Source organism: Coregonus clupeaformis, chromosome 12 (genome assembly GCF_020615455.1).
Source record: "Coregonus clupeaformis isolate EN_2021a chromosome 12, ASM2061545v1, whole genome shotgun sequence".
Taxonomy (NCBI): domain Eukaryota; kingdom Metazoa; phylum Chordata; class Actinopteri; order Salmoniformes; family Salmonidae; genus Coregonus; species Coregonus clupeaformis.
The window spans coordinates 34,836,971-34,851,512 of NC_059203.1; the positions used below are offsets into that span (position 1 = coordinate 34,836,971).

General features: G+C 43.3%; 1 pseudogene; it reads right to left on the bottom strand.

Annotated features, from left to right (window-relative positions):
• Positions 1-2,609: 2,609 nt before the first annotated feature.
• On the bottom strand, positions 2,610-12,729 carry LOC121578639 (annotated as a pseudogene).
• Positions 12,730-14,542: the final 1,813 nt, after the last annotated feature.

Below are 14,542 nucleotides of genomic sequence, written 5' to 3' on the forward strand. Positions count from 1 at the left end.
TCTTAGTCATTTAGCAGACGCTCTTATGCAGAGCGACTTACAGTTAGTGAGTGCATACATTTTCATACTGGCCCCCCGTGGGAATCGAACCCACAACCCTGACGTTGCAAGCGCCATGCTCTACCAACTGAGCTACACGAAGTGCAAAATGCAAGTTATTTTGAAAAATACAAGGTCTAAAGTCAACAACTTTTGTACTGTAATTATAAGGTGGAGTTGCAGGATATTTGGGCAGGCAAACACATATGGAGGGAGTTGTGATTTATTGAGAACTACTATTACTTCTACTGAAAATCCCAGCTGTGGCAGTGGCAGAATCTATTACTGTTTCTCCAATCTCCAGGCAGGGGTGAGGGGGTGCAGCAGGGGGTGCAGCAGGGGGTGCAGGCTGGGTTCCTGAAGGGTATAGCTTTGAGGACTCTCCCTGACAGCCCTGCAGTCTTTAATCCTGCTGTCATGTCCTGGGGAGAGCATTCTAATTACTGACCCACCACCGCCTCTTCTCTTCCTGATGATCCCCCTAGGAGGGCCCTACTCTGTTAATTGGAATGGATCTCCAAAGGGAATTGAACAGCAGTTCACCACTACATGCGTGTGTTGTGTGTGTGTGTGTGTGTGTGTGTGTGTGTGTGTGTGTGTGTGTGTATGTAGCCAAATCCAAGTAATAATAGCCCCACATTAATAAGTACTTTGGTTTTGCACACTGACGCAGGGAACATTGTCAAGTCGGCAGGACCGTGAATACACAGTGTAATGTCGGTAATACCAACCATACCTTAACCTTCCTATGACCTCTGGTGATGTTCCCTCAGTCTCAACGTTAATCACACATGTATCATGGAGATCCACTCCAGCATATTGAGAATAATACGTCTCTCACTATGACAATACTACGGTCTCAGACGACGTTATTTAGGATTTTTTTTCTACAATGCAGTATTGCTTCATGCCTCAGTTTCTCTGCTCATTGTTTTCTGTTTGAGAGATTCTGCTGAAAGAATCGTATGCTTTTGATGAAAGATCTTGATATTTTGTCATATCAGTGTGTTTAGCTGTGTGGTATGCATAATGCAATCCATCTATCAAGTTCATCAACAAGCTTCATTTTTATTTTGTCTATTTATTTGTCACCATGCAATAAATCTCACATAACACAACAGTTTAATAAAGTAAGATCTTTATTCAGATCAGTTCTATCAAATAAAATAAATCATTATGTGAATCTGTGGTTTCAAGTAGTTTATGAAATGTATGTATTAACATTAACATGGCATCACTTCAGTCTTGTGTGGTTGGTGCCTGTTCAGGAAGGATACGGTGTGGTTGGTGCCTGTTCAGTAAGGATACGGTGTGGTTGGTGCCTGTACAGTAAGGATACGGTGTGGTTGGTGCCTGTTCAGTAAGGATACAGTGTGGTTGGTGCCTGTACAGTAAGGATACGGTGTGGTTGGTGCCTGTTTAGTAAGGATACGGTGTGGTTGGTGCCTGTACAGTAAGGATACGGTGTGGTTGGTGCCTGTTCAGTAAGGATATGGTGTGGTTAGGGCCTGTTCAGTAAGGATATGGTGTGGTTGGTGCCTGTTCAGTAAGGATATGGTGTGGTTGGTGCCTGTTCAGTAAGGATACGGTGTGGTTGGGGGCTGTTCAGTAAGGATATGGTGTGGTTGGGGCCTGTTCAGTAAGGATACGGTGTGGTTGTGGGGTGTTCAGTAAGGATACGGTGTGGTTGGGGCCTGTTCAGTAAGGATTCGGTGTGGTTGGGGCCTGTTCAGTAAGGATATGGTGTGGTTAGGGGGTGTTCAGTAAGGATATGGTGTGGTTGGGGCCTGTTCAGTAAGGATATGGTGTGGTTAGGGGCTGTTCAGTAAGGATATGGTGTGGTTAGGGCCTGTTCAGTAAGGATAGTGTGGTTAGGGCCTGTTCAGTAAGGATATGGTGTGGTTAGGGGCTATTCAGTAAGGATATGGTGTGGTTGGGGGCTGTTCAGTAAGGATATGGTGTGGTTGGGGGCTGTTCAGTAAGGATATGGTGTGGTTATGAGCTGTTCAGTAAGGATATGGTGTGGTTGGGGGCTGTTCAGTAAGGATTTGGTGTAAAGACTCTTTAAAGACGTAATCTAATAATGGAATTAGTCCCCGTTGGAATACTCATGAACTAATTTCATGACAGAACCTCTCTTGAGCAATTGGGTTCTGTATTGTATTTCAGCTGTAGCTCAGGTTCACCAACTGTTCTCAGTATCACCAGGAGTTGTTCAAAGAGAAACTGGCAGATAAACCTGATTTAGTGAGGGGATAGTTGATTCTAAGGTTAGGTGGATGAGTAGTATTGTGGAAGGAAATCTGAAGTGCTGATGCTGTGCAAGGTTTGGATGAAACAGCATTTTAATGACCAACTTCAAAGAGCATCTTCTGATATAACCGTGATGCTTATCTCCAATACATCTTTGATAATCCTCTATCATTTATTTTAAGACTTTGGAAAAGTCATACATTGATTAGGATACTGAATCAGCATACACTTTTGTCAAGACTGTTTACACAGACACATGAAACACATTATTCTCATTACCACAATGTTGTGTAATGCAATGGTATAACTGTCCTGAGTTTCTATGTACTGTCAGAGAAAATAAAGAGATTTTATGCATACAGAAGGCATAGTGACTATCCTAAACTATATATGGATGGAGTAATCTCATCTCATTCTTTGCTGCTTTTTGGATTATTCAAAACCATCTGGATTATTCAAGATTAGTTTGTGATTATTCAAGATTAGATCTGTGTGAGAGGTGTGAGATCAGATTGACACACGTGCCAAAGGGAGGTTCAGGGAAACAGGAAGTGATGAAGCCGAATTGTTGTCCTCTAAGCCTGTGCTTTCTAAACTGGTTTTGTTAGGGACCCAAATTTAACTGGGTTGCCTCAGCCGTGACCCAATATTCAAATAAAAATAAAAATGCAATCATATTTGGGTCACCCACCAGTTAAGAATCGCTGCTCTAGGCGTCACAAGGCAGAGTGGGAAAGTTGGCCAAAGCTGGCACCAGTTTCTCGTACACCTGAATGCCTTTAAGGAAGACCTGCTCACTTAGATACTTTTTGTGGTCGTGCAGCAGGATGGGGGTCCGGTTCATTGGGGAGAAGCCGATGGCAGGGAGGCCCACCTAGAGTAACACAAACATGATTTTTAGATATCCACCTTATTGGAAAGAAAGCATTGCCACCAAATATCTGACACAGAAACCAGGTTTCCATCCAACCTTTTTATGCGAGTAAAGTACATGTCGGATAAAACATGTCACGACAGGCCTGATAGAAACAAGCAAATTTGTCGGTAAACATTCAAAATGTTGACAAAACGCAATCCGCAATCCGCAAAACGCAATCCAGATGTAAAAATACGCTGAACAAGGTGGGATCTTTTTGTGTCTGTAAAATGTAGTATGTTAGAAATGGCTGTGGAAATGCTTTTATGCGCAAATATTGATATAATAACCATCATATCGAAGTATACTTGGAGTCTCGCGATGACATGTTGTGTGGTCCTCCCACTATGACTCAGAAAGCATGCAGTTTATTAGGCTACAGATGAAATAAGTTATAATGAACTTCACAGGGTGGTGAAAGTGCCAAGTGATGAGCTTGATGCTCCTTTCTAATAAATATTGAGGGTCTTATTCTGGTGACATGATGATCGATGCTTGGCTGCCGTTTGACAAATAAAAAATAATCTCGCTCTTTTGTCCATAATAATCTCATCATGTAGGCTATACCTGCAATGTATCTGCGAGCTGTTGGCTAGAGCGCACATTCCAGATATTCCAGTTATTTTTATGTGCACTACGTCATCACACACAGCTTTTTATCCACAACAAGTCAATTTGATGAAAACATCTCTGGTGGGAAAATGCGCATATTGTTTTTATGAGGATTTTAGAATATTTGTATGAAAATCTGTCGCCAATTGGATGGAAACCTAGCTAATGACGATGACCTAACAGGCAAAACATGTATTTTGTATTTAAATGAATACAACAGCATAAAATAACTGACAATTTCCTTTTTTGGAGTGTGGACCATCTACTATTGTAAATATTTTATAAATCTCAGGACAGATGCATTTATAGGGAGCACCACATTTAGCTCATTCACAGCACAGTGGTTTGTCTTTAGCACAGGAGGTTGGTGCCACCTTAATTGGGGAGGACGGGCTCGTGGTAATGGCTGGAGCGGGATCAGTGGAATGGTATCAAATACATCAAACACATGGTTTCTATGTGTTTGATGCCATTTCATTGGCTCCGTTCTGGCCATTATTATAAGCCATCCTCCCCTCAGCAGCCTCCACTGGTCTCTAGGGAGATTTCTGTCCTATGGCATCTATGAAGCATTTCTTCTCAAATGAGCTGGTAAAAGGAACACGCAAATAACTTTGAAGTGCAAGCTTCTAGAACATAACATATTTTTCTCATGCATTTCTTAAAGTGTTCGAAAGTGAGACGTTGTTAGGGTGCAGACATTTCCCTTGTGCCACTGATCTAACTCACCGCTCTGATGAAGCGACTGTCCGTGGCTCCAGGAAAGATCTCCTTTTCCAAAGTCATGTTCCTGAGGAGAGAGAAATTCAGATTAAGCTTAACTTTAGTGTGTGTGTGTGTGTGTGTGTGTGTGTGTGTGTGTGTGTCCTCACATTGCTTTGCATGTTGTGCTGAAGGTGTTCCACCAGGGGTCACTCTCATCTGTGGACGTCACATTTTGGTTCATGTGTTTCTGGAGGATGAAACAGAACATTTTACAACTGATGAGAACACCTTTAAGCATCCTCTACTGTTCTGTGATCAGGTGTCTCCATGCTCATACACAAGTGTGTGTATGGAGTGATGCCGTTTACTGCACTGAGTACTACTGACCTGTGCCCTCCCCCGCCTCTTTACACCACTTGTTAATCTGCTCCTCAAACTCCTGGCCATGGAATAAAGACATGGTGAAGACAACATTGAGCTGAACTGTGTTATTATAATAATAATAATAACCCAAGCACAAGCACACACCTGAAGATTGACAGTGGGCGGTATTCTCAAGTCGAAGCTGACATCCATCTCGGCAGGGATGACGTTGTAGGTCATGCCTCCTTTCACCATGGTCATGTTGACAGTGGTGACATCACCAAGAGTGAAACACTCACTGGTGTTCAACCTGCAACACACACACACACACACACACACACACACACACACACACACACACACACACACACACACACACACACACAAACACGTCAATACTAAAACCGGCTTCCTGTTAAATTGTTATGGCTCCCTCTAGGGGCTGGGTTAACTCATCTCTCTTCCTGCCTGTCTTACTAACCTTACTTTCTCCTTCTCTCTGAAGTCCAGGAAGGAGTTGATAACACTTCGCTGAGAGAAGGGAAACAGACACAAGCAGGTGAGGTCAATGTCATCATCATCATCATCATCATCCAAGTGATCACAATCAGCTCCCTTTTCTGTCTTTGGCCAGGTTGGCCATGTGAACTGTACTGTGTGCAAAAATGGGTTATGTTCCAAATGGTACCCTATTCTCTAAATAGTGCACTACTTTTCACCAGGGCTCATAGGGAATAGGGTGCCATTTGGAGGGAATAGGGTGCCATTTGGGACACCCACAAAGTCCCTCTAGCTGTGAATAAAGGAAGTCTTACCAGTTTGTCTGCAGCCGTGTTCTCCACAAACCTGGAGCCATGGCCAGGACTGCCTGGGCAGTGGACCGTTATCCCTGAGGGAAGCAGACAGACAAACAGGCTCTTTCTCAATTCACCTTTCCTTGATTCCTCGCTACCTCTCTCCTCCTCAAAACACATCGGTGAATGTCTGAGGGGAGGGACCTTAGACCTTCTTTTCCAATATGTTTGAGAAGGAAGCAAGGAGATAGGATGCGAGGAATCGAGGAAAGACTAATTGAGATAGGACCACAGACAGACTAAGGCCAGGGTGAGAGGAGGAGACATTTATTGTGTACTGCTGGGTGTGTGTGTGTGTGTGTGTTTGATTATTGTTCAGTGTTACGGCTAGGGCAAGAATCTTTGACATACTACACTCTATACTCACACCAGGGATTCCTCTCACCATAGAAGACAGTGAAGGCTTCCCCAGGGTTGGCAAGACCTAGAAAACATACAGACAGCATGTGACAGTAGGTGTACAGTTCACCATTTTTATGTCAATGCCAGCAGAAAACGACCAGTGGCCTGGCTTTGGCCCCAAGTGAAAGCAGGTCCGCCGGAACCATGGACCAGTGAGACACGGGTGCCAGCCCGCGTAGATGGAAACAGAAAAGTCTGAGCCTTTTGGGTAAAACACTGGGTTATGGGGCCTAAGGAAGTGTGAATTACAGTGCGGGATAGTCTGATTACATCTCAAATAGCACCCTATTCCCTATATACTGCACTACTTTCCACCAGAGCCCTATGGGGTCTGGTCAAAAGTAGTGCACTATATAAGGAATAGGGTGCAATTTGTGATGTAAACCTCTGTTTGTAGTTGAGTGTTAATAAGGGGCAAAGATGACGTTTAGAGTGAGTGGCAGAGAGAGATGTTTTTTAAAGTTATTACATAACTAGTTTGATTCAGTGGAGTCAGACGTGTAATCATTCACCCAACATAACACCTTGGCAAGGTTGTTTATTTACCTTCATCAAGTGCAAAGCCAATGTTCAATTTCTGGAACTCTGGGAGCTTCACAAACGTCTCCATTCCTTTGTGACCTCCGACCTCCTCATCTAAGACATTCAGTGTCCAATCCAGAGCAAAGAGAAATAAAGATTGTCTCAATCAATCAAATGTATTTAAAAATCCATTTTTACATCAGCAGTTGTCACAGAGTGCTTTTGCATTATACACACCTGTGCCAAATGACATGGTTATTACTATGGTTGCGTCATAAATGGCATCCTATTCCCTACATACAGTGCATTCGGAAAGTATTCAGACCCCATGAATTATTTCCTCATCAATCTACACACAATACCCCATAATGACAAAGAAAAAACAGGTTTCTAGAAATGTTTGCAAACTTATAAAAACTCAAATAAATGAAATAAGACATTTACATAAGTATTCAGACCCTTTACTCAGTACTTTGCTGAAGCACCTTTGGTAGCGATTACAGCCTCGAGTCTTCTTGGGTATGACGCTACAGGCTTGGCACACCTGTATTTGGGGAGTTTCTCCCATTCTTCTCTGCAGATCCTCTCTGTCAGGTTGGATGGGGAGCGTCGCTGCACAGCTATTTTCAGGTCTCTCCAGAGATTTTGATCGGGTTAAAGTCCGGGCTCTGGTTGGGCCACTCAAGGACATTCAGAGACTTGTCCCGAAGCCACTCCTGCGTTGTCTTGGCTGTGTGCTTAGGGTCGTTGTCCTGTTGGAAGGTGAACCGTCGACCCAGTCTGAGGTCCTGAGCGCTCTGGAGCAGGTTTTCATCAAGGATCTCTCTGTACTTCGCTCCGTTCATCTTTCCCTCGATCTTGACTAGTCTCTCAGTCCCTGCCGCTGAAAAACATCCCCACAGCATGACGCTGCCACCACCATGATTCACTGTAGGGATAGTGCCAGGTTTCTTACAGACGTGACGCTTGGCATTCAGGCCAAAGAGTTCAATCTTGGTTTCATCAGACCAGAGAATCTTGTTTCTCATGGTCTGAGAGTCTTTAGGTGCCTTTTGGCAAACTCCAAGCGGGCTGTCATGTGCCTTTTACTGAGGAGTGGCTTCCGTCTGGCCACTCTACCATAAAGGCCTGATTGGTGGAGTGCTGCAGAGATGGTTGTCCTTCTGGAAGGTTCTCCCATCTCCACAGAGGAACTCTATAGCTCTGTCAGAGTGACCATCGGGTTCTTGGTCACCTCCCTGACCAATGCCCTTCTTGCCCAATTGCTCAGTTTGGCCGGGCGGCCACTCTAGTAAGAGTCTTGGTAGTTTCAAACTTCTTCCATTTAAGAATGATGGAGGCCACTGTGTTCTTGGGGACCTTCAATGTTGCAGAAATGTTTTGGTCCCTTCCCCAGATCTGTGCCTCGACACAATCCTGTCTCTGAGCTCTACGGACAATTACTTTGACCTCATGGCTTGGTTTTTGCTCTGACATGCACTATCAACTGTGGGACCTTATATAGACAGGTGTGTGCCTTTCCAAATCATGTCCAATCAATTGAATTGACCACAGGTGGACTCCAATCAAGTTGTAGAAACATCTCAAGAATGATCAATGGAAACAGGATGCACCTCTGCTCAATTTCGAGTCTCATAGCAAAGGGTTTGAATACTTCTGTAAATAAGGTATTTCAGTTTTTTATTTTTAATACATTTGCAAACATTTCTAAAAACCTGTTTTCGCCTTTTTCGAATAAGGCTGTAATGTGGAAAAAGTCAGGTGGTCTGAATACTTTCCGGATGCACTGTATTGCACTAATTTTAACCAGAGCCCTATGGGCCCTGGTCAAAAGTAGTGCACTAGATGGAATAGGGTGTCATTTGGGATGTATCCCACATTATTACAGTGTCACCACAGTATTACATTCTGAGAAGCCTGTCTTAGCCAATGACCGATCATCCTACCTGGCACAAACATTAGGTGGATTGTGCGCGTAAACTTCCTTCCCTCTGCTTTAAGTCTTCTGATGGCCTGGATATACCTATGGGAGACATCGAGCAGTAGCCTTATTGGTTATGAGGCATTCAAAAACTGGGAGATGTGAAGTACTCTGGTAACATAGAAATGAGAGTACAATTCTGGTAACTTTCCTAAAATTCCCAGGTTTTCCAGAAATCCTGGTTGGAGGATTCCAGATCCCTCCTTATTCCAAGAATATTCCCATTGGATTTCTGGAAAGTCAAGGAATTTTGGAAACGTTACCAGAATTTTGCAGCCCTAAATGGGAGTTTTGACCTGCTGTCTTAAGCTAGAATATCCCAACAGGGTGGTGGTGATGTCACACTCACTGTATGGTGACACTCTTCATGTCCTGCGTCCCTCGTGCCTAAATGTTGCCCTCTGTGTCTTTCACAACAGCAAACGCATCATACTTCCAGTGTTCCTAGAATGAGACACATTGACAGGATGAGTTTCTTTCCCCATGTTTCCCCTTTCACTGGTCATAAAGATGTTAAGAGGGTTTCCAGACCTCTGAAGAGGACTACAGGGGCATGGTCAGCATGGCACAACATGTGGAACGTTCAGATAGAAATATGTCAAGTAGAACAAACATGCCTCTCTGACGTGTAGAAAAAGGAATCATGTCGGTCCTATTCTATTCATTACATTTCTATTTTCAATGTTCAACAACGTCTGAGCTACTGAACGTTGACCGGGTCTTTACCTGGTAAACAGGCACAACGTCAGTGTGTGAGTTGAGCAGGATGGTCTTCAGAGCAGGGTTGGTCCCCTCCCAGGTCATGATAGACACAACTCTGCCGGGGCAGACCTATGGACAGGTGTGAAGAGGGCAGGGACAGAGAGAGGAGTTGACATGTGAGCTCTAATGTGTGAAGCGTTTAATGTCGAAGAGGGGAACACCTAACCACACACACACCTCAATTTTCTTCATGGGCAGCCCAAGCTCCTCTGCTATTCTATCCAGGAACCTCAGAGCAGCATCTGTAAAAAGATAAACACAACCCAAGGGCCAAGACAGTTACACTATGACAAGGGTTATAGTAGTCTCAAACAAAAAACCATTAATACATAGGTACAGTAATTAATAAAATATTTGTTGGCCTGAATCATATCATATAAACTGTTTTAAATTGACTTCTATAGTTATAAAATGCAGTCTCTCTCTCTCTCTCCTATTTAAAAATTACTTAGATACTGTTTTCTAACCACTGAGACTGACAATATGTAACCATTACCTTCCAAGTTTGAGTTCAATCAAGGGTACTCTGAGTTCCATATATTTAAAATGGTAAAGACTTGAGTTTGGCTAATAGTCACAGAAAACACACAGACACAGAGATTACATAAAGCCTACCACTATAACAAACTCATAGGACATTTAGGCCCTAAACATTTAGTACAACAACAACCGCATAATGTGGAGACAGAGGAGTACAACACTGACAGGAAGTGTGAGAAAAGACACAGAGACCCTCCCTGACACACTAAGGTTGAGTCCCAAATGGCACTCTATTCCCTATATAGTGCACTACTGGGCCCTGGTCAAAAGTAGTGCATTATATTGGGATTAGGGTGTCATTTGAAACTCAGACAAAGGTTAAAGAGGTGCATAGTGCTAATAAATGTCTTATACGTGTGGCATTTCATCCAACATTCTTTACGGGATTGACTTCCAAAAGGCTCTTGCTATGATGAGAGGAGAAGAGTATCAGCTATAGATTAAAATGTATTCCACCGATAAGAAGTGGACCTTACACCATGGCAGGTGAAAGTTTGCCAAGTGCTGGCCAGGGGCCAGTTTTAAGTGGTAGCGGTTGAAGTAAGGATTGTAGATCACTAATGTACAGTGGGGAAAAAAAGTATTTAGTCAGCCACCAATTGTGTAATTTTCATCATAGGTACACGTCAACTATGACAGACAAATTGAGAAAAAAAAATCCAGAAAATCACATTGTAGGATTTTTAATTAATTTATTTGCAAATTATGGTGGAAAATAAGTATTTGGTCACCTACAAACAAGCAAGATTTCTGGCTCTCACAGACCTGTAACTTCTTCTTTAAGAGGCTCCTCTGTCCTCCACTCGTTACCTGTATTAATGGCACCTGTTTGAACTTGTTATCAGTATAAAAGACACCTGTCCACAACCTAAAACAGTCACACTCCAAACTCCACTATGGCCAAGACCAAAGAGCTGTCAAAGGACACCAGAAACAAAAATTGTAGACCTGCACCAGGCTGGGAAGACTGAATCTGCAATAGGTAAGCAGCTTGGTTTGAAGAAATCAACTGTGGGAGCAATTATTAGGAAATGGAAGACATACAAGACCACTGATAATCTCCCTCGATCTGGGGCTCCACGCAAGATCTCACCCCGTGGGGTCAAAATGATCACAAGAACGGTGAGCAAAAATCCCAGAACCACACGGGGGGACCTAGTGAATGACCTGCAGAGAGCTGGGACCAAAGTAACAAAGCCTACCATCAGTAACACACTACGCCGCCAGGGACTCAAATCCTGCAGTGCCAGACATGTCCCCCTGCTTAAGCCAGTACATGTCCAGGCCCGTCTGAAGTTTGCTAGAGTGCATTTGGATGATCCAGAAGAGGATTGGGAGAATGTCATATGGTCAGATGAAACCAAAATATAACTTTTTGGTAAAAACTCAACTCGTCGTGTTTGGAGGACAAAGAATGCTGAGTTGCATCCAAAGAACACCATACCTACTATGAAGCATGGGGGGGTGGAAACATCATGCTTTGGGGCTGTTTTTTCTGCAAAGGGACCAGGACGACTGATCCGTGTAAAGGAAAGAATGAATGGGGCCATGTATCGTGAGATTTTGAGTGAAAACCTCCTTCCATCAGCAAGGGCATTGAAGATGAAACGTGGCTGGGTCTTTCAGCATGACAATGATCCCAAACACACCGCCCGGGCAACGAAGGAGTGGCTTCGTAAGAAGCATTTCAAGGTCCTGGAGTGGCCTAGTCAGTCTCCAGATCTCAACCCCATAGAAAATCTTTGGAGGGGAGTTGAAAGTCCGTGTTGCCCAGCGACAGCCCCAAAACATCACTGCTCTAGAGGAGATCTGCATGGAGGAATGGGCCAAAATACCAGCAACAGTGTGTGAAAACCTTGTGAAGACTTACAGAAAACGTTTGACCTGTGTCATTGCCAACAAAGGGTATATAACAAAGTATTGAGAAACTTTTGTTATTGACCAAATACTTATTTTCCACCATAATTTGCAAATAAATTCATTAGAAATCCTACAATGTGATTTTCTGGATTTTCTTTTCTCATTTTGTCTGTCATAGTTGACGTGTACCTATGATGAAAATCACAGGCCTCTCTCATCTTTTTAAGTGGGAGAACTTGCACAATTGGTGGCTGACTAAATACTTTTTTTCCCCACTGTATGGTAGCTTTATTGGTTAGATATATAACGCAGATGTAAATCTTCTATGATAATGTCTCCACCCCAAATGGGACCCTGTTCCCTATGTAGTGCACTACTTTTCACCAGAAAGTAGGGAACATTGTGCCATTTGGGACATAGACAATGTCACACTTTGTGTGTGGAAAAGGTTTTGTGTACCACCACCAAACAATATCATACAGTGAGGGAAAAAAGTATTTGATCCCCTGCTGATTTTGTACGTTTGCCCACTGACAAAGAAATGATCAGTCTATAATTTTAATGGTAGGTTTATTTGAACAGTGAGAGACAGAATAACAACAAAAAAATCCAGAAAAACACATGTCAAAAATGTTAGAAATTGATTTGCATTTTAATGAGGGAAATAAGTATTTGACCCCCTCTCAATCAGAAAGATTTCTAGCTCCCAGGTGTCTTTTATACAGGTAACGAGCTGAGATTAGGAGCACACTCTTAAAGGGAGTGCTCCTAATCTCAGCAGATCCATAATATACCATAGTCGGGCTCTGGGTGGACAGTCCTGAGGCGGAGGTACTCTCTGAACAGGCCTACTGAGGAGTCTTCTCCCGAGGTGGCCTGGACACCACCACCACCTGGTCCATCCTTGTCAGGCAACATCTTAGCACGCTCTTCAACTGCCAGGGAGAGAAGAACACAGCACCTGAGTGATATGTAGGCTACAGGTACACAACTGTGTGTGTGTGTGCGAGAGAGAGAGACACTGACTGACTGAGTGACAGAGATAGACACTAGTCTATGTAGCTTGCTAGCTATTACTTTTTCAACTAGCCATTTTGCAAATCAACCAATTTGAGTGTACAAAACATTATGAACACCTGCTCTTTCCATGACAGACTGACCAGGTGAATCCAGGTGAAAGCTATGGTCCCTTATTACATTTACATTTACATTTACGTCATTTAGCAGACGCTCTTATCCAGAGCGACTTACAAATTGGTGCATTCACCTTATAGCCAGTGGGATAACCACTTTACAATATGTTTTTTTTTTCTTTCTTTGGGGTGGGGTAAGGGGGGGTAGAAGGATTACTTTATCCTATCCCAGGTATTCCTTCAAGAGAATGATGTCACTTGTTAAATCCACTTCAACCAGTGTAGATGAAGGGAAGGAGACAGGTTAAAGAAGGATGTTTAAGCCTTGAGACAATTGAGACAAAGATTATATATGTGTGCCTTTTAGAGGGTGAATGGGCAAGACAATAGATGTAAGTGCCTTTGAAGGGGGTATGGTAGTTGGTGCCAGGCGCACCGGTTTGAACTGCAATAACTGCAACGCTACTGGGTTTTTCACGCTCAACAGTTTCCCATGTGTATCAAGAATAGTCCACTACCCAAAGGATATCCAGCCAACTTGACACAACTGTGGGAACAGGGGCGGCCTGTTCAATAGGGCGATATGGGCGACGCACTGCCAAACGGGAAAAGGAAGGGATTTTTTTTCTAATCAATTATATCACGGCAACAGTAGTTATCAGTGTTGTAATCTAGACGTCTGATCTGCCACAGTGCCACACTGCCACTAAATGTCCAATTGCTTCAAATGGCCACCCCCCCTTTTGGGGCGATTTCAGTCAGGTTGAAAATCGCCCAGAAGTCTGTCATAGACTCCCATGTAAAATCTATTTTTTTCAAATTTCAGAGCTTTCAATACAATCTCTATGGGTGTCTGAGGGCTTGCACTTACGCGCTTGTCGTCATACGTAACGTAACCATGAACGTAACAACTCGATTGTGTCTTTGAAAGAAGTTCCTTTTGTCGGCGAACAAATGAAGATAAATTGGCAACGAAACAATTAGGACCTCCCCAGACCAAATTTAATAATTCAACAGGTTTCTACTAAAGGCGGAAAGTCCTACACCCGAGGATTTTCCAAAAATTGGTACGAACGAAAAAAGACATTGCCACTCAACTGGATGAGGGATACAGGCTAGCTGTCCGCCGCCACAACGATGAGGTTAGTGTTGATAATCACAAGTTTACTGGAGAACTGAGACCAAGTAGAGACTTTGGACAGGGTGGATATGGTATAATAAAGGCAGTTTATTCAGAGGTAAAGATATCTGGAATCGCGTGCACGGACCCGTTCGTCAAACTCTTAGGGAGCTATACATTAAGCCCCATTACTTACCATATCAGATAAGAGAAATTGCTGCAGCTACATATATTTTACATCCTGGCCCTACATAGTTCACTATTTGCATCACTTACCAAAATATTACATGTGGTCATATATGCTTGGAAAGTGGAGATGCCATAGAACGTCAAAAAAGTAAACATTGCTGGAGACACATTGCCGTTTTGGAGAAGACATCGCGTTTGCTAGCGAAGAGATTTGTTGTGGCAAATGAACTTGGGCTGGGAATTGCCAGGAACCTCACGATAAGATATATGCATTGCGCAGTCTCATGATTC